Source organism: Lagenorhynchus albirostris, chromosome 11 (genome assembly GCF_949774975.1).
Source record: "Lagenorhynchus albirostris chromosome 11, mLagAlb1.1, whole genome shotgun sequence".
Taxonomy (NCBI): domain Eukaryota; kingdom Metazoa; phylum Chordata; class Mammalia; order Artiodactyla; family Delphinidae; genus Lagenorhynchus; species Lagenorhynchus albirostris.
In genome coordinates this window covers 87,844,493-87,869,737 of record NC_083105.1, presented here as the reverse complement: position 1 = coordinate 87,869,737, position 25,245 = coordinate 87,844,493, and the positions used below count along the sequence as shown (strand labels likewise).

The 25,245-nt window shown below is 39.4% G+C and overlaps 1 protein-coding gene across 2 annotated transcripts in view; it reads left to right on the top strand.

The window, feature by feature from the left end:
• Nucleotides 1-25,245, top strand: part of PDE3A (phosphodiesterase 3A) — a 302,683-nt gene that overhangs the window by 213,857 nt on the left and 63,581 nt on the right. The gene's annotated exons all lie outside the window — the stretch shown is intronic.

Sequence of the window (25,245 nt, the reverse complement as noted above, 5' to 3'; positions counted from 1 at the left end):
TTTCTGATTCTTTTCTGTTTCTATTTCTGTTGATCATGGAGCTGGAAAAATGACTGCAAATTATATTTTGCTATTTATTTTTTTGTGACACCAAGAGCAATAGTGTGTGCTAAGTCAGAGGAATAAACGCACAGCCTGGTATTAAAGTAATGTTCCTCCACCCTTCTCCACACACTCAATACACGTGGCTTCCCTGACAAACATGCCAATGTGAAAGCATTTCCTAAAAGTGACAGCTAATGGTATAAATTAACCTCCTGAATCTGCTTTGGTCATTTTCAAAACTACGGTAGCACATAAAAGATAGTGGTGAATTATGACTAATAAATGGAAAGAAGAATGACATGCCCTCCTACAGCTTTCAGAAGCAAATGGAGGGTTCCAATGTCAAGAAAATTACAGCCTCTGGGTTTGTTTATTACAGAGATTTTCAAACAACCTTCCTTACAATGAACTAATTTGGGCTTGGGAAAAAAGAGCAGAAGACTGTTCTTTTTAAATTTCCTTTTAAAATTATGAAAGGCACTCAGAATATTGGACTTCATCACCAGCAGAATAAAGGCAAATGAGAAATAGTTTATCACCATGACAAACAAATTTAACTGCGAATAGCAGGTAAAAAATTCATAGCAAATGGAATGCTTATTATTGCCCAGTATTTTCAGACTCTTATTATTTTGAGGTAAGATTCTAGTTTTTGTTTTGTTTTGCTGAAGGATCATCAAGCAACCAGTGACTCTTTAATATTGATACAGTTACAAGTAACTCAGGACAACATGCTTCATAGCTTGGGGCCAAATATGTCTCCTACCACCTCAACGCCTTTTCCCTCGTGTTAGAATTTGTTGCTAAATCAGTTAAATACACACATCTATAGACATTGCAAATAGAGAGCATAATAGAGCTTGCAATTTTTTTCTTCCTTTGGAATTGAGCATGTAGTGTATACATTTGTACATGCGTGTTTCTAAATGTAAACTCCATAGAGAAATTGTGAAACACCAGAATCTGAAAATTGAGCACAGCTTCATTGACTAATAGGATAAAGAAGAGAAGCTCCTTTCAGAGATTTAATTCTGCGTTCTACAGGTGTGTATTTGGATTATTTAGTTTGGGGAATTTTTAAATTTTTTATCCTCTTACCAAGTCTCTATTCTCTGAGTCGGAGATGTCTGAAGACACATTTTTATAAAAAGACTTTGCCCTCCAAATTAAGATGTCATGGAAGTATCCTTCTACGATCTGTTTCTTTAAAAATGGATATGAAAAAAAAAAATGGATATATAAGAAAATTATTTTCATGGAAAGAATTAGAGTCATTTTGTAAATAGCACATTCTAGGATATTATTATTGTTGTTAAATTATATTTTTAAATATTCCAGAATACTGAAGTAATAAAATTATAGTGATACAAATATGTACACTTACATAGTAAATTATTTAACTGAGAATGGTTTGTCACCATTGTTCCAGGGTACAGACTAGAACTTGAAACAATAGTCATTGCAGATGTACATATTGACATTTATAGCAATATTTGGGGGACTGTAGCTTTTTTCATTTTTGTGTTTGCTCTCGTCTGTCTCTAAGTGGAAATATTTATTCTGCTGTGATCCTTGATTGCACTTGAAAACAAGTGCACTGTGACAAAGTGAAGCTCATGGTGGAACATGGAGGTGAAAGAATAAAGGGAATTACATTTTAAAATAATATTCTCCCACAGTCTTAATATGCTGATGGGAACAAAGATAATTTTAGTAATCGCTAAAACTAAACTATTCTTGAGAAACGACCCCCTAAGGAACTCTTGAACTCTGCAGAAAAGTTTTAAAATTGCAGACTTATTCCTTGATCCTTCCCTTTTTCCCTCCCCCCTCATTGTCCGAAAACTGGTTTTTGCTTGTAACATATCCATATTCTACTGAGTCAAGCCCTGCCAGAAGGCTGAGATTACCGCCCCCCTTCCTACGGCACCTCCCAAAAGAGCTCAAGATTCTGAAATACTCCCCTTACCCCTACCTTGCTTCATTCAGGGTGTAAACTCGTGATTATAGAAACTATATATATATTAATAACCCATGTTTTCTGTGGTTTCGATAAATGGTTGTAAATTAGGAGGTCATGAAGTATAGGTATATAATTTTTCCAGTGATTTCTAGACTATCGTCAAGGAGTTGCTTTATTTGCCCTACTTTAATTCCTACGGGTGATTTCACTAGGAATGAGAGGATTGATAAGAATCTCTCTAAGTTGGATTTCAGTAGGGAGACAGTATAGAGGATAATGATTAACAGAGTGGAGATGGTAGAGTCAGAGACCACCTGGGGTCACATCATGACCCCGTCACTTACTACATATGTGACCTTGGGCAAGTTATTTAAACTATGAGCTCATCTGTAAAATATGTAGAATGTTAGTACCTTATTTGCCAGAGCGATATGAGGACCAAATGGCATAATGTATATAAAGTACTTAGACTAGTCCCTGGCCTAAGAGAATTCCTCAATAAGTGCTAATTTTTATTCAGTTTCCTACCATTATTTCTGTTTGCCTTTTTAAATTGACGAGTGGAAATTATTTTAAGAAGCTGCTAATGTTCCTACAAAAACAGCTTTCATGTTTATAGTCTGCAAAGAGTAGGAAAAAACACAAATGGTGTGAGATATGTATTAATTCTAGTATAATATAGAACCAGAGAGCAGCTTAATTTCTGTGAAAAACTGTGAAGTACAAGAGGCGTTTGACTGATGAGGACAAAACGAGAACTGAAGGTTGGTCTCAGCTCAGCTTCAGAAAAGTCCTCTAAGGACCACAGCCTTCCAGTATGACAAGGGACTACTTTGTGAAGAGGTGAAGTCCTCGATGCTCTCAAGTAGCATGAAGAAGAGAATCCAAAGAAAGACTGGTCACTCTTGTCTAGCACGGCCACACAGATGGACAGTTTTGTCAAAAGTATCACCCTCCATTTTGCAGTTCCAGAAATTCATTTTGGGGAGGTAGCCTAGAAATCAAACTCTGAAATACTCACTCATTAGAGACTACGAGTGGGATAAAATGTTATCAACTCAAAACTGCGTGATAGTTTTGTGAGGATAATTTAGACTTCTGGTCAGTTGCCCAGGAAATTTCACCAAGTAATGCATGACACGACTCAGAATCCCAAAATGTTCCTCGGAGGGAGTAGAACGTAAGATTATTTCAATGTGAACATGCTATTCTTAAGTTTCTTATATCTCTAGAATGTTTCCATGTATGTAAGGTTTAGCAGCATTGCATTATTCCCCCAAATCAGAACCCCCTTCTGCACATTAACAGACTTTACACATTGTCCCTTGGTAGCATCCGGTCTTCCTAATTTGGTGTAGAATGCCAGACACTGGATTGAAATATCCTTTTCTTTAGACTGACTACTAGACTGCTGTATAAATTCTGTTGTCCTTTATTACATTACAGCCCTAGGAATAACTCCCCAAAACGTGACTATGAATATGCGCTGTTTCACATCGACTCAAACTCAAACTAGTTCTTAGACAAGATAAGACCTGTTCTGGCGCTAAAGTTCTGAATATCTTCTTTTTCTGGTGATTTTCATCTTTTGCGTCCTTGCTTTCCTTCCTCTAAAAACTGCTTTCTGGACAGTTTTAGAGTCTATTCTCTTGATTTTCCTGTTATAAGAAAAACAGTATTCCCTAAAAAGCAGTTATGGTTAGGTAAGGCACTCAGAGCATTCTTTGCTTCTATGTTTTATTTAATACTTTCTAGAAAGTGTGTTAGACCTTTCTGCCCATTATTAAAAGCTTGAAAGTACAAGTCTCCTAATAGTTCCTTGATCTCATTCTTTCCCCATTTGCTAAATTGACATTTTCCGTTGCCTGATTCTTCCAGGGCCTTCTGGATTTCTTATTTTCCATCCTTAAACTGATACACACAGCTCATAAAAACAGGAGTTACCAAGTGACAGGTGTTTTTGAAAAACTTGCTTAGTTTATATGTTCAGTGAAGATGTCGCCTCTAAATCAGCAGCTACTAATGACCTTTTGTTCGAGGGAGCTGTTAGAAATCCAGATGAAGTCTTGGAACTGAAATGCAGTTTAGGCTTAACCTCAAGTTGGTATTTTCCAAATGTACCTTGTTGAGCTTTTAGCTTATGGCCTAATGGATTTATTCTTAGACTGTTCAAGAGTCACCTCAACTTCAACAATAGGTTTCTTCATTTCCTTCCTTGCTTTTCCCATTCTCCCTTCTGCCTTAAGCAAAACAGCGTAAGATATTAAATATCTTGTAAAGTTACAGTGTCCACGTACCTGTGTTCCATTCTGCCACCTCCGTTTGCCAGATGAGGGGCTTTTAGTAATTCACAAAATTTCTCTGAATCTGATTCCTCATATGTAAATGGTAATAACAATTCCCATGTCTCAGGTTTTTCTTGACTGTTAAATAGGGTCACGTGTGAAAATGCTTAGCGTGCTGCTAAGCAAGTAATCAATATTCAATAAGTCCTAGCTGTTTTCCTTCAGCCATAATAAATTATCTCTTGAATTTTTTTCCTTTGCTTTCTTTAGTAATGGCATTTCAGTTTTCACTTGGGTTGATACCTTTTCTTTCTATTTCTTTGCTTATCTGACCGTTTCTTCTTTCTTTTATTCCTTCCATCATTGTCTGGTGAACACCTAATACCATGCCCACGCTAGGCACTGAGGATACAAAGATGAAGAATTCTCTCCCTACCCTGATGGAGTTCACAGTTTTATGGGGAAATGGACATGCACATGGAGGAATTAAAATGAGGGTATGTGCACAGGGTGTTTGCAAAGCAGAGGAGACATGGGTCAGCAAAAGCCTCCTGGAGGAGAGGAATTGCTGAGCAAAGTCTTAAAGGAGGAGGAGAAGGCAAGCCACAGCCTTTTGAGGGAAAGAAACCACAAAAATTTCATACAAAGAAAAAGAATGGCAGAAGCCGAGGTGAACGTGGTGGGGAGAGGAGAGGTAGTCCTACAAGGCCTTGGTTTGCGGGGGCCACTCTCCTCTTTAAAGTTAGTGGGAACAAATTTTCAAATTATAAAGCCTTCCCATTATTTCTTCCCACTGAACCCCAAAGCCCAGGTGTCCATTACTAACTTTGCTCTTTCTGCTAATGGGACTGTATCATATTCCTCAAGTGGGCTGCAGCAGGAATAAAGAGTTTAATGGATAAGAGGGAGCGATTGCCCAAAACCGTAACCTAGAAGCAACGTAGTCATGTCTGTACTTTATAATCACTTGCCTACCTTATGTGATGAATGGATTTTTATGAAAAATGATAACTTTTCAATATTAGAATGCTTAAGATTTTTCTCAAAGTGAAAAAGCAAAACTTTTAGGAAAGACAAAAAATTAGGTCTATAGCAATGCATCTAAGCGATACCAAGAGTGGTTCATCTTACCTAATAGACGTATCCTCAATTTACTATGTAAAATTGTTTTTCAAAAATCTTTTTCATCTGATGACGGTCTGACCACGTAAGTAATAGGTACCAGCGATGTGGATAAAATGATAGGATCTCATTCAAATGCGTATTCGCTTACCTTGAGAAGTAAAACAATTTGGAGGCGGAAAGGGGGCTGATTAATTGGCTCATTTTGTGAGGCCATTTTACTCTTTACTGTTAGTAGTGCCTGCTCATTTCCAGGAACAGACTAGGTATTGTGAGTATTCAACTTCTCCCTTGTAAATTAAGGAAAAAAAGCCATAATAGGCAATAGTAACTTAAAATTTCTATGTCCTTCAATACTGTGTGCAAATACTAGGGTGGGGTTTCCTTTCTAATTAGGACTTCCGGAAAGGATTCTTGTTCGATGGAGTTCCTTCTATAATTCTATGTTTCTTTGACAGGGGGGTACAAACATTCCATTGACCTATTTTCTTTCTGTTCAACAATTTAGAAAAGTCTATTTTTCATGGAGCGTGTCTAAGACAAAATAGCTTGATAACTATATCATATGATTTAGACATGGAAAAAAAAAATCTGTCCATCTAAGCTTCTAGTGAACTGTTGAAAGATGTATGTATGATGTGTGAGTTCTCAAGCAAGTGTCTGCACCCTACGGCTGCAAACTTGTTCTCGGTGTAACACTGGATGTTTATTTATAATGATCAAAGAGAACCTGTGTTGAATCAGAAGTCAGATGAATAGTTTTCTTTAACACCTCTAGTCTCGGAATAAAGGTCCTTCGAGTCCAAAAACACAAATAGAAGAGGCTTTAAAATTTCCTTTTAATGTAAGGATCTATACACCCTCTAACTGGCATTTGGAGAGCTGGGAGCTAAATACCACTGCTCCTGTGATGCTGAAGCTGTTTCTGAAAATGGAGTTGACCAAAACTAGAGAAAATCTGTTTAAAAGGCTACTCTGCTCCTGTCTGTCTCCGTAATTCCAAGTTGGAGCTTTTTGCCAGGGGAGAGGAAGGTTGGGGGTGGGAGGCAATAATGAAGAAGGCAGTGGGGCAGTTGTTTTTCTGTGCCTGCTGACGTCAGCAAAATTGCCAGATGGCGTTTGAATGTTTTGCAAAAAGACAGGAGCCTTTTATTAGAGCTGTCACATGGGGTTTCATTCATTTGCATTCCCAGAAGTGGTCTAAAGCTTTTCCTAACTGTAAGAGTAATGAGGTCTCTGTACCTTCAGAGACCCCCAGAGGGCCTTTTGTAGGATGTTGTTACCTTAAGTGGCTCTGATAAGGGACACATGCTCGGAGAATGGCATGTTTCACTGTCAGCTTCAGAAGACCCATGAACTACTCAGCTTCAATTAGGACTATAATGTGATCATTCAAAAAAATCTTCTCTGCAGAAGGTCTTCTGTGGATCCTGACAGCCTCAGAAACACACTCAACAGCACCTGAAGGGTCTAAAATGGCAGCAATGGACTCTAGAACAAAAGCCTAGCTTCTGTGGGTTGATCCCAGGACTGAGAAATACCTAACGTACAACAGCCCTCTGTATATATACAAACAGCTTGGTCCTCACCATCTTGCCCCAGGCTGCCTTGTTATCCCCACACCATTTGGAGGGACAGACAAAAAGGAATTTGTAGAAAATCTGTGGGTCCATATATAGAAGAAAGAAAGGAGGTTTGAAATGCCAGGATCTGCTCTCAGAAACTGACCCAGGGCCACTCTTTGGGGCCAGGCTGACCTGTCCTCTTCATCATCAGCCCTTCCCACTGCCAGAACTTGTCAGGTTTTACTTTGTTTTAAGGTCTGGCGTTTCTCAAACTTTTCATTCACTGGGTTAGCAAGTATATTTTTTTATAATGTACCTATTTCTATAACAGTTAATTGGATGAATTGATTTCTACAGCCAACTTAAGAATGAAAAAAAGGATAAAGTTCTTATACCAGCGGAAGTTTTCGTGATTGTGGCTGTCACTCATATTACTCATGGTACGTGACGTGGTATTTTAAGATTGTTCTGAGCTGTGTTACCCAGGTCACTTTCTTCCTAACGCTTACCTGAAGTCAAGATATGATACATTTCAGAAGTAGAAGTTTTGATGGTGGTAGGTTTGTGTTGGGTTGAAAAGAGAAACATCTAGTATACCAAGGGAATTGGAGGCTGGAAACTAGAAAGGCTTAAAAATTAGCTATACATGTTACCTAGTCTCAGTCTTACACCCACCCCGGCAGTGATAATAGGGTACTTACAATGGGACTGATCATCTTAGTTTAGTGAAATATCTCCTGACATCTTGTCAGTGGCAACAGGGGGCATGGATGTTAAGACCACTGGGTCAAGTGGGGGACAAACCTAAAGCAGTTTTCCATGTGCCCTGTTATGTTGCAAATGAAACAAATACAGTTGCTCTTCCCATTCCCTGCTCCAAACGCATGTACAGGCTCGGCCATGGAATAGTTTCCAAATATAAACAGTACGAGCAGAGTTGCTGGGGAATGTGTCCATCTTATTTTAATTTCAGTTTCTGGTTCAGGGTTTAGGAAGATTTGGGAGGTGATGGTGAAGATTATGGAAGTTTAAGCAGCCCCTTTCAGCTTGCTCTGATCCCCTTTCCCTCCCAACTGTAGGAGGTAGGGGCACATTGGAGGAGCATCTGATGAATATCTTGTATGTATCCATGATCAGACCCAGCTCTGTGAGGTGACATGAGGTTAGAAACAAAGAATATGAAACCAACATCAAAGAATAACTCTTAGGAAAAAAAGGAGGTGTCAAGAAACACAATCCAAATGGGAAGGCTGTTGGGAATTAAAAAGGGAGGGGTGTAAATATAAGTCACCAACTTCCACCCTAGGCAGCACCAAGGTGTTTTTCAGATAGAGTTTAGATTAGAAATATATTCACAAAACACATATTTCACACGGGGTATACTTGGGCCTAAATCTCAAGATGCAAATCATGTTAGGTCTGTTATACGTCAGGTTCACGTTTCCCCAAGAATCAACCTTAGAAAAGCTATAGTGTTAATAGCAGTGTCCTACTTCGCATGTCCTAGCTCCCTATCCACTCTGAAAGTGCAGAGCACTTGTACCAGGCATAAGTATTGCCATTGTTGATAATGCAAGGGTCATGATTCATCATCCCTTATCTAACATGTTAAGGTTTGCCCAAACATTACCAGAATTAAAACAGTATGTTCCCGAATATAACTCTAGGTGATAGTCATATATAACTCTATATAGTCATATATAACTCTAGGTGATAGTCATTTTGGCCATATTACACTTGTCCCCCCAGAGTCCTGAAACAGCAAGCCCATGATTCATTTATGTCTCCTCTATCAAAGAGTAATGTTCCGTTAATTTATCTCCCTTAATCATGAAATTAATTTTTGATTGTTCAGTAATATATTACATACATTGGGCAGTGCTACAGCTTAAAGACAGTAAAAACGATATATCAGTTTCACTGCAGTGTCAGGACAAAGAACTGAATAATCAATTGTCAAGCTACCTTACAGTCAAACCACCATCCAATTTTACTTTAATGACACCAACACCATTTTTCAACGAGAAGCAGTTAGTGTATAACTTTTCAGGGCCTGGTGTCTCAGTGCTCATGCTGAGATCCAAAACACAATTACATTTTACAAGGGAGAAACCACAGGAGCGTCTTCATCCTGACACACAGACATAACCTTCCCACGCCTACAGCAACTGGCCAAGATGTGTGCCTCGTTAGAGATCGTCGGGGAGCCAGGAGGTCAGGCTGTTCTGGGCTGAGGCCCACGAGTCTAGCTGAGGGGTTGGTAGAGGTGTTATTTTTTTCCCCCCTCCGACTCAAAAACTACATGCTGACTTCACGCAGAGAGTTCAGGTTTCAAAGAACTTAAGCATTTTAACATGAGAGGCTGATGAATAAATCACAATGTTAGTGTGATCATTTTTCTTGAGAAATATCACAGCCAAACAGATTATAACGCTCACATTGGGTATTCAGCATTTTGTTTTCAGAGTAGGAGAGTCTACCTGGGCAAACACATCAGTGAATAAATAACTGTTTATTAATTCAGTAAATGTTTTTACGCACCTAGTGGGTACCATACAATGTGATAAGCACTGGAGAAAAAGAGTTAAATAAAATACACAGTTTAGTAGTGAAGAAAGATATGCAAACAAATCATTTCAACTTAAATGCAACAGTTGATATATAATTAGGGTGTTATAGGAGTACTGGTGATGTATACCTACCCCAGCTGGGGACAGAGTGGGGCATCAGAAAAAGTGTTTTTAGAAGAATTAAACAGTAATGGAGTTGTAGGGATAAGCTGAATGAAGGTGGTGGTGAGGAGTGTAGGGCAGGGAAATAGCAGAAGTAACTACATTTGTCAAGATATGTACGATTAAAGCTTAGCATGTGGAAAACATAAGTAGCTAAGTACTCTTCGAGTAGTAGTTGTGAAAAAAAGAGTGGGAAGCTATATAGGAGCTTAAAATGACAGGACTCTGATGAATGAAATGAAGGAAGTGAGGAAGGAGGTAAGTAAGGTTCCTAGTGTGAATGATTGGTGGATGTTGCCGGCACTGACTGAGATTCTCCAGTCTGATAAGCAGATTGGGAGAGTCAGGTAAAGCGAGGTTTGAGGATCCACAGTGCACGTCGCCAAGTAGTCCATTAGCAGAATAAGGCTCCGGGCGGAGGTTGGGGGCCGGAGATGGTTTAGGAGTTATTATCTAGAAGAGGTGTTATGGCTGTCATGAAAGTCCATGAACACATTTAGAGAGAGTCTAGAGCGTTAGAAGAGAGATGGGCTGCGAGGTGAAACGTGGGGACTTGGCATTTAAAATGTTGAGAGGGATGGGAAGTGAGGGAGAAATTCAAGAGACGGAAGAAGTCCAGTAATGTGGAGACTGAAAAGTATCCTTTGAATTTGGCAATTAAAATCCACTGTAATAGCAAGAGAGATTATAGTCTTTGTTCTAGAAGCCTGGCTCAGTGGATTCGCATATGAACAGAAGACGAGAAAATAAAGACACTGAGTACTACTTGTTCTTTCAAAAAATTTGGTAGAAAGATTGGGTGGTGGTTGACAGGGGAGTGGAGATTGGGGGAAGAATATGGGATTAAAGAAGAATGGGAGATGTCCTCACAAAGGAGAGACTGGAGTGTGTCTAAAAGATGGAACCTGGGTAGATTTGTAGGCTGAGGAGAGGACCCTGGTATCAGAAGATTGCAGCTGGGTAGTGTAATTTCAGAGGAAAGAAACACAAATGATCTTAATGGTTACGGTCATCTTGCCCTTAGCTTACTGTGTCCTTGTCAGTGTCAGGGCTTTATCTGCCAGCTTCTTTTGAAAACTCAAGCTAGCCAGTTAGGAGCATTTGAGTTGCACTGAAACAAGCTCTTCCTTTCCAGCTGCTCCCTTGTAATATTCCTTATCATTACTAGTATTTACAAAAAGATTTACTACAATAAATGCTTCACGACAAACATAATTCTCAATATAGCATCTTCAGTTTATGCCTAACGTCCCAGCATGGATACCAACATGTCTCCCAAAAACAAAGGCAATTATTCACAATCTTAGCTGGATTATATTGTAGAAAGGTGGTGAATCTTATCTACTCAAAGATTGAAGAGGCTTTTTTAAATAAAAAAAATTTTTTTTTCCCCAAATCTGAAGGAAGAAACAATATTGTCTTCAAAGAGCATCTGGCATGCTTATGTGCTGACTATAGTGGAAAGCTGAAAAGATAATATTTTTTTTTAAGGAAGCAGAAGGATTGACTCTAGACCTCCAGAATTACCTTTCCTTAAAGGTATAAATGATCAGCCTGCACTAAATAAAAGGAATTTAATTATTGTATGCAATCATATACTGTATACAGTATCAAACTATTATTTTAGTAATGAGTCAAAATCTGTTCAGTCTTATTTTTTTCCTTCTATCTTAGTATTTTCCCATGATGTAAAGGTGGCCTTACTACAAAGCAAGCCATTTAGTGTCAGGAGTGCATCTATGCTTCAGTACTAATCATAAAAGGAGCCCTGAAAATAAGCAGGGAGCCACGTAGTCAAGGCTAATGGAAATCAGGGAGAACGTCGGAAGGAAATTAGTCCAGGCTGCTTCTCTTTTCTTCAGCACTCCCTCTTTGTTCATTGCTCATAGGAGTCTGTGTTTGCCTGTCAATCGGGTGCGTTTATCGCAGGCAGGCAGTAGCCTCGAGTCACAGGATATTCAGTAGGAGGTGGTGAGGACTTGAAGGGGGTCTTGTTTGAGTCTAAGGACCAGGTGGCAGCACACTCTTCAGAATGATTTGAATGATCCAGTCTCCAAACTTTTTTTTTTTTACATCTTTATTGGAGAATAATTGCTTTACAATGGTGCGTTAGTTTCTGCTTTATAACAAAGTGAATCAGCTATACATATACATATGTTCCCCTATCTCTTCCCTCTTGCGTCTCCCTCCCTCCCACCCTCCCTATCCCACCCCTCTAGGTGGTCACAAAGCACCGAGCTGATCTCCCTGTGCTATGCGGCTGCTTCCCACTAGCTATCTATTGAGAACCATTTGTAAGAACAGCATATTGTGTTAGAAGGCAGAACTCACTCATTTAATAATTCGGTTTTTTTCAGCTCTTATAGTCTGCTGAGTACTAAGATTATATAAAAAATGAATAAAGAAATCATTCTTGCCCTCAAATTCACAATCTGGCAAGGAATTTGGTTGCAAACAATTAGCAATAGCAGTTGATGAAAAGAGACGTTGGAACAAAGTACTACGAAGGGTTTGAGGTGGAAGTGATTAACGTGGCGTCAGTTTGAGAATGAAGGTAAAATGTTTTCGTGTTTTAAAGTTTGGATCTTGATCATTAATATCGATATACTGGAGACATGGAGTTCCCGGCAGAAGTAACACCATAAGCAAAGGCATGGGGTGGCAGTAGCATATTTGAGATAACTCAGGATTATTGGGGAGGAAAGACATTAGTCGGGTATATGGAAATGTAACTGTGAAAAGGGGGTTAAAGGTTGAATTTGAAGACACTTAAAGCCATACCAAGGGGTTGAATCCTGTTCTATAACTTTGGAAAACCATCACAGAGAATAAGAGCGTAGCGTATTCATGTCTCTGTATTGGGAAAAAAATGAGTTTGTGGTAGGAAAAAAGTGGAAGAAAAAAACTGCAGCCACCCTCTTGTAAATAATGAGAAATGGCTTAACGCAAGGATGAAGGGAGTTTAAAGAAAAAAGTAGTTGACAGAGACTCTTTCGTAGAAATTGCCAGGTGCAGTGACCAGTTCGATGCTAGGGATGAGAGAGAAAAAAATCGGTTAAAAAAAAAAAGTCAAGGCGTCCAGTTTTGGTGAGTGCTTTTGTTGATAGCCAAGATAGGAAATGAAGGAAAAGAAGAGTTTTGGAAGAAAGAGAGGAAGTCTTCTATTTGGAAAACTTGAGTCTGAAATAATCAGGAGACATTTTGCGTGGGCCTGTCTAGATAGGAACCCATGCCTGAGGTCCAGAAAAATGGTCGGCGTTGGAGGTCCAGGTTGGTGGGTATTCATTATAACATAGGGTGAGAGCTGGAAGGGAAGGGCTTAGATTAGCATGAGAAAAAACAATAAAAAGGAGCAACCATTAGGGAGGGAAGAAGAACCAGCAAAACAGGCTGAGAGTCCCTTGTCAGAGGGCCTGTAGAAAGCCAGGCCACGGCAGAGCCAAGGTGGGAGAAAGAGAATGCAGTGCCAGGCAAAGGAAGACAAGGCCAGGAATGTTGTCATGAGATATTGTAATTAAGATATTGTCTGTATTGGACAGAGAATTTTATTTTATCAGGAAGAGACAAATCTGATTGCCACGAGTGGAAGACTCAGTACCTTTACACAGGGTGTTGAGAGAGAAGAGAGCTCTCTTTCCAGGAGTTGAATAGATTCGAATTGAAAAGGAATGAATAGCACCTTAGATGGGGTTGAAGGACAATTTCATTAGCAGGGGAGATGCTAACCATTTCTTAGGTTGAAAGGAGGGAGAGGGAAAAAGAGATCAAATGAAAAAATCGCAAATTGAAAGAAGAAATGGGCTGTCCATGGTAGGAGGATGAGATTAAAAGGCCCCAGGGGTAGGGAACTGATATTAAAAAGAAAAAAGAATATTTCACTGAAACAGCAGGGAGAAAAATCAAGAATGATGAGATCCTACTTATATTTAGAAATTTATTTAAAGCTAAATTAAAATTCCCGGTAAAGGATTGGATAAATGTTATGTTTTCTTATGTTTAAGTTAATGAGGCACCTTTTGGCTGAGTCTGTAAAGGCGCTGTGGGAGAAGAAAATAAATATGAAAGGATTCTTCTCTTCAAGAACCTCTGAGAGCCACACACGCGTAATAGAGTCTGTTTGCACAGGAGGATTTTATGAATGGCGCTTCCACTATTATAAATCACATAAGGTCCATGACATGGAGCAATTTGCAGTTAAGGCACAGATGTGGGGAGTGTGCTGGGTGCTGGTGTTAGAAGTGAGGCCCTGGTTATCCATTTTAAATATAGCAGTGTGTACATGTCAATCCCGAACTCCCTAACTATGTATAACTGAATCACTTTGCTGGACACCTGAAACTAATACAACATTGTTAATCAGCTATACCCTAATATAAAATAAAAAGTTAAAAAAAAAAAGAAGCGAGGCCCTGGGCTAGAGTGAAAGTGTCCCTTGCCTCAATCTCACGGCGCTCGGTGGGCTACCAGGCTCTCCTGAACCCAGTATAATCATATTTTTTAGTGTCTCATAACATTCTGAATATAATGAGATTATAAGTAAAACCAGTTTCTTAAACCAAAGTGATTAACTCTGACTTGTAGACAGATGAATTGTAAGATTTTATTTTCATTACCACCTACTTACCTAGTAGTCACATATACATGTGATAAAATTTTATGCTGGGGGCTTCCCTGGTGGTGCAGCGGTTGAGAATCCGCCTGCCGATGCAGGGAACACGGGTTCGTGCCCCGGTCTGGGAAGATCCCACATGCCGCGGAGCAGCTGGGCCCGTGAGCTATGGCCGCTGAGCCTGCGCGTCCGGAGCCTGTGCTCCGCAACGGGAGAGGCCACAACAGTGAGAGGCCCGCATACCGCAAAAAGCAAAAAACAAAACAAAACAAAACAAAAAATTTTATGCTGGGTTAATTATTTGCAACCATAGGTAAAAGAAATCTTTATTCAGGGCTTCCCCAGTGGCGCAGTCGTTGCGGGTCCGCCTGCCGATGCAGGGGACACGGGTTCGTGCCCCGGTCCGGGAAGGTCCCACATGCCGTGGAGCATCTGGGCCCGTGAGCCATGGCCGCTGAGCCTGTGCGTCCGGAGCCTGTGCTCCACAACCGAAGAGGCCACAGCAGTGAGAGGCCTGCGTACCACAAAAAAAAAAAAAAAAAAGAAATCTTTATTCAGACTAGCTGTAGTAATAAAGAAGTATTATTGTCTCTTGCAGTAAGCAGGCCAGATCAGGATTAGTGAATTCATGGCTTAATACTGTTGTGTGATGGACCTAGGTTTTCTAATTCTCTCCACTTTGCTACTGTTACACTATTGGCTCCATCCCCAAACTGGTTCCACTTACCACCCAAAGATGGCTGCTGGCAGCAACAATGCTTCCTTCTGGAGAGACAGGATTTCCTTTCCCAGAAGCGCTAAGCAAAGTTCCTCTCATGTCTCATTGACTCACGTCGACTAAGGGCTACCCATCCTTGACCAAATTCCTGCCCTTCGGGGGTGGAATCACCATGGTACAGAGAGTCGAGAGTTGTCGCAACATCCACCGCATGTGGTTGGAAGAGAGCTCAGAATTGAGGCATTTCTCCGGTCTCTGGACATCTCCTCCTTGATGTCAAAGTGCCTAGAGTTGCTGGCAAGTCTGTTGATTGATTCAGCAGCTGCAAGACCCGCTTGATGGGCATCTGAGAAGCTCTTGTAATCTCCTCTAGAGTGTGGCTGTTGATAAAGACACTATAATACGTTAAAATTCTTTGTTAGAAATATTGAAACCAGAAGAAAGACAGTTTGAAGCTATTTTTAGTTAGACCTCACTCTGTATTAATAATTTTCGTCTTCAGTTTGCCATCAGAATCAGCATGTGAAAGTGTTCATTGCTTCCGTTCTGTGTTCGCTTTAACGACACTTTGCTTATTTGTTTCTATGGGATATCCTAATTAGAGCTCTTGTACCATACTTCCATTCTCATCTGCTTGTTTTAAGATGACGTGAAACTAAGATGAACTGAAATGATAGCCAAAGAGGAGGAATTCACTAGCAGCTTCTCCCTGGATCCCCAGATAAAGAAGTTAGCCCACATTTTTAATCAGCAGTTTTATTAGTCTCACAAGATTGTAATCTTAAAAGATCATTCCTGCAGTCATTCTGTCTTCTTTGCATAGATCTGTCTTAAAAAATCTGCCCTGAATCGCAACAAATTGTTAGTCATTTGTACGTCGTAAGTATGCTGTTATTGCTATACTCATGGCATATGGGAGCATTGACTGAACTAGCAATTATGTCCACAAGGAAGAAAACAAATCTGTGACATAAATGCTGAGTGACTCAACTTATGACCAAATGCCTTATTTTCTCGCCTGATTTCCTCCTTGACTCAGGAACACATTGTTGCTAAACGTGAGGGAGGAGGTATCGTTTTGAAACGCTTCTCATAGAAAATCTTTATAATCCTGCCCAACCTCTGCCTGTGAAATATCTTGGTGAGCTACTGGGATCTGCTGACCCAAAGATAATCATATTTATTATCCGAATGTCTCATAACATTCTGAATATAATCAGATTATAACTAAAACCAGTTTCTTAAACTGAAGTAATTAACCCAGACTTGTAGACAGATACATTATAAAATTTTATTTTCATTACCACCTGAAAGGAAAAGGAAGACAGATGCTTTTCTATTAGCAAGAGAAGTCTCCACAAAAGCCCACTAGTTTTTCCTTCCAGAAGCAAATATTATAAGAGATCTGGCTTAAGTGGGAGAAACGGGGGAAAAAGAATAAATGGCATTTTTCTTGGTGGAAAATTATTAATAGTGGAGTCTTCCCTAAGACTTAGTTCTGGGAGGAGTCTCATTTGATTTTCAAAAAAGATGTGTAGGAAGGGAGTATACCAGGAATTCTTGGAGTTTACTGATGACGTTACTAAGTTCCCCTTGATAACGAGAACCTAAGTTGGTAATTAATTGAAGGAAGAATTTGCACAACTATCAGTGTGTTGCAAATTGACAAAGATACTTTCATATCATCAAAAGTAGATAGCCATACGTAGGAACAGTTACCCAAAATACTGATGGGCAGCTTAGCGATGTGATTAATAGTATAGGTTCAGACTTCCTGGATTGGAATTCCACCTCTGCCACTTACTACCTGTGTAACTTTGGGCAAGCTACTTAACCTTTTGTGCGGTAGTTTCAAACTTTTTGAAAGTCACTCCCTTAATAATGTAATTTTTGTAGTTGTGAGTTGCCTTCTGGAAAATCAAGAAGTGATATTATAAGCTTTTAATAGTTTACACAAATCTTCTCTATATGCCAAATTATTCACCGATCAGCTCACCCCATCCCTTAAACCCAGTTAGCAGGAAGAGACCCTCAAGTCCTCTAAGAGGCAAGGGGGCTTCAGGTTTCCTACTGTTTACTGGGGGATGGGAAGCTGATGAGGCCTGAAATCTATGTTTCCTACTTGAGACTTAGGTACTGGAGCTATGAGAGTTCCAAGGTCTGAAGATTTTGAGGGAAATGCCCAGAAATCAGTGGTTTCTGTATTTGAGTGATGAGTATCTTTGTAACTAGTTCCTCTTCCCTCTCATGCTTGTCTTCTCTGGAGAATTGCTTTATTTTTTTTTAATCCTACTTGGGGGGGGGAGATATGGATGAGAATGGCGACTCAGTTCAGGGCAGCCATTTTCAAAGTCTGTATGGAATAAACCACATGGTCGGATGTTTTGAGACCTATTTGCATGTTGAGAAACAACTTCTTTCACTCTCCTAATAACCAGAGGCAGTGGTGATACATCCGTGGGGTTCCCCCAGTTTCCTCTTTTATCCTCTGATCCCTTTCAGCCCCCTTAATGTCTTCCACTGGACGGGAAGTTGCTTGAGGGCAGCAGCCCAGACCTATTCACCTCCGTAGCCCTAGGGTGTGGACAGTATCAGGTACCCAGTAGATGTTCAATTAATATTTGTTGAATAAATGAGGCAGAAATGGCTGTATCCCAGTGCCTCCATATTCCTTTTTTTTAAAAAAAAAATTATTGGAGTATAGTTGTTTTACAATGTTCTGTTAGTTTCTACTGTACAGAAAAGTGAATCAGCTATTTGTATACGTATATCCCCTCTTTTTTGGATTTCCTTCCCATTTAGGTCACCGCAGAGCACTGAGTAGAGTTCCCTGTGCTATACAGTAGGTTCTCACTAGTTATCTATCTTACACATAGTATCAATAGTATATATATCCATAAAAAGAAATGAAATTGAGTTATTTGTAGTGAGGTGGATGGACTTCGAGTCTGTCATACAGAATGAAGTAAGTCAGAAAGAGAAAAACAAATACCATACGCTAACACATATATATGGAATCCAAAAAAAAAGGTTCTGAAGAACCCAGGGGCAGGACAGGAATAAAGACACAGACGTAGAGAATGGACTTGAGGACACAGGGAGGGGGAAGGGTAAGCTGGGTGAAGTGTGGCATGGACATATATACACTACCAAATGTAAACTAGATAGCTAGTGGGAAGCAGCCGCATAGCACAAGGAGATCAGCTCGGTGCTTTGTGACCACCTAGAGGGGTGAGATAGGGAGGGTGAGGGGGAGACGCAAGAGGGAGGAGATATGGGGATATATGTATATGTATAGCTGATTCACTTTGTTATAAAGCAGAAACTAACACACCATTGTAAAGCAATTATACTCCAATAAAGATATTTAAAAAAATAAAAGAATAAGAATGTACATTTCCATGAAAAAATAATAGTGTATATATGTCAATCCCAATCTCCCAATTCATCCCACCCTCCGCCTCCCCCCTTGGTATCCATATGTTTGTTCTCTATGTCTGTGTCTCTATTTCTGCTTTGTAAATAAGGTCGTCTATTACCAATTTTTTCAGGTTCCACATGTATGCATTAATATACGATATTTGTTTTTCTCTTTGTGATTTACTTCACTCTGTATGACGATCTCTAGGTCCATCCATATCTCTACGAATGACCCAATTTCGTTCCTTTTTATGGCTGAGTAATATTCCATTGTATATATGGACAACATCTTCATTACCCATTCCTCTGTTGATGGATGTTTAGGTTGTTTCCATGTCCTGGTCATTGTAAATAGTGCTGCAATGAACATTGGGGTGCATGTGTCTTTTTGAATTATGGTTTTCTCTGGGTATATGCCCAGTAGTGGGATTGCTGGGTCATATGGTAGTTCTATTTCTAGTTTTTTAAGGAACCTCCATACTGTTCTCCATAGTGGCTGTATCAATTTACATTCCCACCAACAGTGCAAGAAGGATTCCTTTTCTGCACACCCTCTCCAGCATTTGTTTGTAGAATCACACCATTGATAGTATTTTGTCTCTAAAAATATCACAATGTGATTGAAAGAGAGTGCATTTGCAATGAACAATGAAAAATGCTGTCATATCTATTATTAAGTGGTTGTGTAAACTTTCGTGAGCTAACCTAGGATTAGTCTATACAATAGTATTATTTCTCTAGAAAAATGCATTCTAAGCTCCAAAAAACTTGATTTACAAGTGTTTTAACATTTGATCTATTTATAACTTTGTAAGCCTTATTACTTGATTGATGGTATCTTTGATTAGTTGTAGAAACTGAAATGTATGGAGTTTTTAAAATACATTTATGAAGTGTTTAATGCTGTATTAAAATAATTTGGGGTCTTAAGAGTATCCACTCACCCCCTTGGTTGTTTAACGTTGTGAAGGGTTACTACCATAATAAATCCAAAAGCGAACTTTTTTAGAGATAATTGGTCAGACCCAATATGGACTTATACATTCACAAGTGAACTATCCATATTTTGTTTTGTGAGGGCAGGGGCACTTGAAGAAATTTCTGGAAGAAGGAACTGAGAGAATACTGTGGACAGAGTAAAGACAACTACTACAGGAACAAATAGATTGCAATTTTTCAGGTCCCAATATCCAATCACATTACAAGGGCAACTGATTCTCCTTGATGTTACTCTTACTTACCCTTCCCTTCCTGGTTATTCATGCTGCAAGTGTCCCAGTTTCTGCAAGGTGGTTATTGTGGCAGCCTTGGTCAAATCTGCCTCCCTCTGTGCCACAACTTCACCCTCCTCAAGCCCTGTGCACTCTTGGATTACATCATTTTCCTTCTCAGACGTCTTTCATCACTCAGTTACCAACTGACAGAAGTAGAAAACTTTGCTTTTCATTCATCAGCATCTGAAATCTAGCCTCATATTTCCTTTTCAACCTTATTTTCTGCTAATAGAAAGCAGAAACCTTCCCTGCCTGAGAGACTAGTGCGCTCATGGAATCCTGCATCCATCTTTCTCATGCAAACACACCACCCCACGTTCTGATGCGATGCTTCTTCAAGCTTTTCTGCTCTCTCACCTACCCTGCACCTGTTCTTCTACCTCACCAGGATCTCCAGTCCAATTGTCCAATCTTTCTTTCCCATCTGGCAGACCCTTCCTGTTTTCAGTTCATTGCCTTTTCATATAAAACTTCATGCCAACCAACCCTGGAAAGTGCACAGAAAACATATTGGAATCCATGGTCTCCAAACTCAGCCGGACCTTCAGCATCACCAGAGAATCTAGCCAGCTCTTTCTCATTCCTCTTTCAAAACATTCTTCGTTCTCTTTTGCACCTCTAACCTCAACATTGCCTGATTTACTTTCTCAGCCAGGGACTCAGGACTAATTTACAGAGTAAATAAAAGCCAAAGGGTAAGAACTCCAACTTCTCACCCGCAAGTCTACAAACATTCTTCTCTCTCACTGTCACCATGAGAAAGATGCCCTATGGTGAAAGGTTAGTCCCCCCATCCTTTGCATTCTTCTCTTGCACCTTGATCCATTTATCATCCCATTGTCTTTACTGCATTTTAAACCCCTCACACTAGTGGGACCCTCCCCGCTTCAACATTTTTGCCTGCTCACTTGCTCACCAGCTCTTTAGAACCTGTTTTCCCTCTAGATGCAGACAGATCTCTGTCTTCCATTGTGCAGCTGGTTTTCACTGAAGAGTTGTCTACATTGTCTTCATCTTCATATCTTCCTTTCCTTGCTCAGTTGATTGCAGTGTGACTCGCAACCTCAGTACTTCACTGAGACTGTTCTCTCCAATGTCATGAGTGACTTTCCAGACACTAAACTGATGGGTATTTTCCAAAATTTATTAATCTCTCAAATTCATCGGTCTCTGCTGACCACTCCTCCCCTCTTGACAAAAGCATTCCCTCGGCCCGTTTGACCCTACACTCTTAGTTTTCAGTTGTTCCTTCTCATTTTTCTTTGTGGGTTTCTCTCCCCCCCGGCCCTTAAAAGTTGATATTGATTATGGCTCTGCCCTCGGTCCACTTCTCTTTCTCCTTATACACTCCCACGGCAGTGCTATGGAAATGGCCGTGTCTATGGCGTCAATACCCAAATGCGTATTTCCAGTTCAGATGTCCCTCCTGAAGTGCAACTGGAATCATCCTGTGGACATCACATAGTTACTCAAAGATGCGTATCTCGGCATCCACACCAAAGCTTCTTTCTTCTCCAATAACTTGGGGAAATATTCTTAGCTGCCCATCTGCCCAAGCCCAAAGCCAGAAAATCAGCCCAACTTCTTACTTTATACATACCGATAACATCACCACCCTGCAGGGTTTCTCATGGCCTTTAGTAGCTCATCAAAGCTCTTGAATTTGGCTCATCTTCCTGTCTTGATATATTCCCTCAAATCTCTCCAGACACACTCTTTTCTTCTTTTTGTTATAAATTTAGATACAGTCGACACATAACATTATATTAGTTTCAGGTGTATAACATTCGATATTTGTGTATGTTGCTAAATGGTCACCACAGCTAGTCGAGTTAACATCCATCACGATATGTAGTTAACAAATTTATTTTCCTGTGATGAAAACTTTTAAGATCTACTATCTTAGCAACTTTCAAATATACAATACAGTATTATTAACTATAGTCAGCATGCTGTTCACAGACAACATGCTTTTCAACCTGAAGCGCTCTGACCTTCACTGAACTTTGTCCCCAAAAGGCCATTCTCTTTCTCCCTCCAGTCCTTTTAAGCTTTTTGTCTTTTCCAGAAAATATTAATCCATATACCTCAATCCTGTACTTACTCTTTTCATACATGTGGCAGATTATAGAAAAATGTAGAGCTGCTTCTTTTGATCAGTACTATTACTTCTCTTCAGCAGTTTCACTATTTTCTGGATAGTAGTTATTCCAGAATCAGTTTGTTGAATATAATTTTTATTCGTGATTTCAGTATTACAGTCTAACAAGTCTCGATATTTTATTTAACTTTAAGATTAGAACATGAAATTGTACTAGAAGGTTAAATGTTTTAGGATGGCTTCAAGAAAATTCAGTTATTTGTTTTAAGGAAATACCTTGGACAATGTAATCTGTTTGTCTCTATATTTCTTTAAGACATAGAACTGGAGAGAGGAAATTTACTCATCTTTAGAGGTTTGGAGAACGCTACTTATGACTTAACTCATTCCTGATGTCACTGAGTGCCTAAAAAGTACCAGATAGTAAGTGAGGCTCGGGGTTAAACTGGTAAACAAAAATTAGCATTGCCTTTGTACTCCTAAAACTTTCAGCCTAAAAGAGGAAGACCAACTTTCATCAAATGATCACGTACCAAAAGCTGAATGGAAAACTGTCAGAAATACAGTGAGAGAGGTTCTCTGACTATATGTGAGAACTGCTCAGAGATGGAAGGTTTCTCGGAAGTTACAGCTCCCAGGGTTTTTCAGCTGTTTGTTTTTGGGTTTGGTGCTTCCAGTAGATGAAGTACAGGAGTGCCTCAACAGGCATTCATATGGCAACCAGAGTGGATGCTACTGCAAGAGTACAGGGGAAGATCTCCCAGGTCAACAGTAGTGGAAGCAAATCGGTAGCATCGAGTAAGTGCCCACTGCACACGAGGTGGCAAAGAATCTGGTGATAACACAGTGGGGATAAAGAAAATGCCAGTGAAGGCTCACAAGACCCTTGCGTTAAATGTGCATTTTGATGGTTTAGTTTTATGAATCTTTTAATCATAGTAGAGAATTGCACGTGGAAAAATTTATATCAAATTGTGTATGAAAATGGGTCATGTTTGCCTTGGGTAGCTTATAAAAATGGAGAAAGGTAACAGAGCCAAAATGTTTGTAATTGAGACAAAAATTATTAAGGAGGTAGTTCCAGTTTCACTTTAACAATGATCCTGAGAGATAACACAATTTAAGATTTTTTATTACTTTCTACCAATAGTCTTAGGTAAGGTTTTTGTGTTTTGTTTTGGTTTTAGTTTTTGTGTTTTCTTTTTTTGTATGAAAAAAGAAACTAAACTGTGTCTGTTAATGAGGGAAGAGCACTCATTCAAAAAGATGTTCAGACAACTGGAGTTCTTTTTAAAAGGCAGAATACTGCCATCTGTTGTTCACTGAAATTGTTTCTAGGCTAAGCAAACAGAAACCTCAAGTTCAAGTTTAACAGCAATTCTTAAAATTCAACAAACAAAAGACCATCAGAATTCATCACCTTTAGGAGTTCATACTTATTTCAGAGACCCTGATTTTTTTCTGTAATATTTACAAGCTTGTGCTCAATCAGAGAATCCAGTTTCTTCCACTAACAGAAATAATCATGCTTTTTATTTACATAGCAACTTACACTTAACCAAGCCTTCCCAGTTCATTTGCGTGAGCAGTCCCGGGAACAGTATTACCTGAATTCCTCCTAGCTTTTCCAGTCACCTCATCTTTTTATAATTAGAAGAAACAGAGAGAACCAGCCTGGAAGTCAAAGGCAGCTAAGATTGTCTTCTCAGAGATATGGTTGCTTCCTCGAGTAAGCGATTTCATAAGTATGTTTTATTTCCTAAATAATAAAACAGTATTCTGTGATAGTTGTTATTTTTGAGGTTGTTGGGTGAATTTGCGAGTGTCTGGAAGATCTTAGAAAACATAAACAGAGGGACACTTTTAACACTTTGGGGCTTATTTGCAGACAGAATGTAGGGAAATATTTAAGGACACAAGGCCATGTACTACATCCTATTTGGTGACATGGAATGTTCTCTGACCATCAAAAGAGAAGGAGGTTAAGAATTCTGGTAACTGCTGGAGTTTGCTGTGTCTCACATCTCAAATGGGTCCCGACCAACTGAGATGTTTTTAGAAAGCAGTTTGATGAAGGGCCCTGTATGTTTTCCTCCTACTGTACATACATATTATCTTAAGGAGAAAATCCAAAGGTCAACTCATATTCCCTGCCAGAAAATTAAAATAAGCAAACATCTGCTTCCTTAGGATGACATTTAGCCAAGGTTCAGCCTACAATGAGTTACTGCAAAATTTTCACATGATTTCATTTTTTAAAAATTTCCCAACCAACTTCAAGTCTAAAATTATAAATGGGTCCTATGAAAGTATAAACACATATGCAATTCTGCTGGCTCTGAGGTCAGAACCAGTAATGCACCAAAGATCACTTATTGAATCCAGCTCATCTTCTAAATGAATTTAGACTAAGAGACTGCTTCCTGGTATCAGAGAGAAAGATTTGGAGGGCAAGGGGTGGAAAACTGCTTTAGAGAAATAGGATGACACAGCTTCCCAAAGCCTGTCAGGCATCTTTTCCCAGCATTAGGACCAAAGCTGGGTAAGAAAAGTCCCAGTGACTCCTTTTATGTGTCATCCCTTACACTGTTTATTCCTCCCTTATCCCAATTCCCTTTTCACCCTGAGAGTGTTCTTCCCATGTCGTGTTTGCCTCCCAGGGTGTCTCCCAAGAAGACTAAATAGAAAGAAAGAAAAAGAAAAGACTTCCAACAATGGAGCTAAGATGCCTGCTTTTAGAATTCCTTTCACGTAGTGTGTTATAAATCCTACCAGTGCAGTCAACCATATTAACTGAAACCAGGACTTCTGTACAATTACTTTCTAAGAGCCTAAAATTAATCTCAGAACTACTCTGAGTATATAGGAGTAGGGGATACAATCTTTATGACTATATTTACCTAGAATAAAAAGTGAAACTAAGTTTTTGCATTTGTTGTTTTGTCAGTAGAGAAATGATATCTCTATGCTGTCTTCATTTATAAAGAAACTACTGACCCAGTGTCTGTAGTAGACAAACACACACATACATATACAGCCCTTTTTGCACATAATCTTTTTCAATGCAATAATAATAATGATGGTGGTGCTATATAATATTTTTCAAACATGTACTGGAGGCCAAGCACTCTACTGAGGTCTTTATGTGCCTGATCCCATTGAATCATTAATAATACTATACAGGAGGCATTATTATTGCCCTCTTTTTAGAGATGAGAAAACAGGAGCTAAGGAGATAAGTGACTTTCCCCAATTCTCACCAGATCTGAAATTTGAACACCGGCAGGCTGACTCTAGATCCTGTGTTCTTAAAGGCCCCATGTACTACCTCATAAAATAAAAATTTGATATTGATGAATGAATAAAACTTCCTCTCTTATATCCCAATTTTTTATACCTTTGCTTCCAACT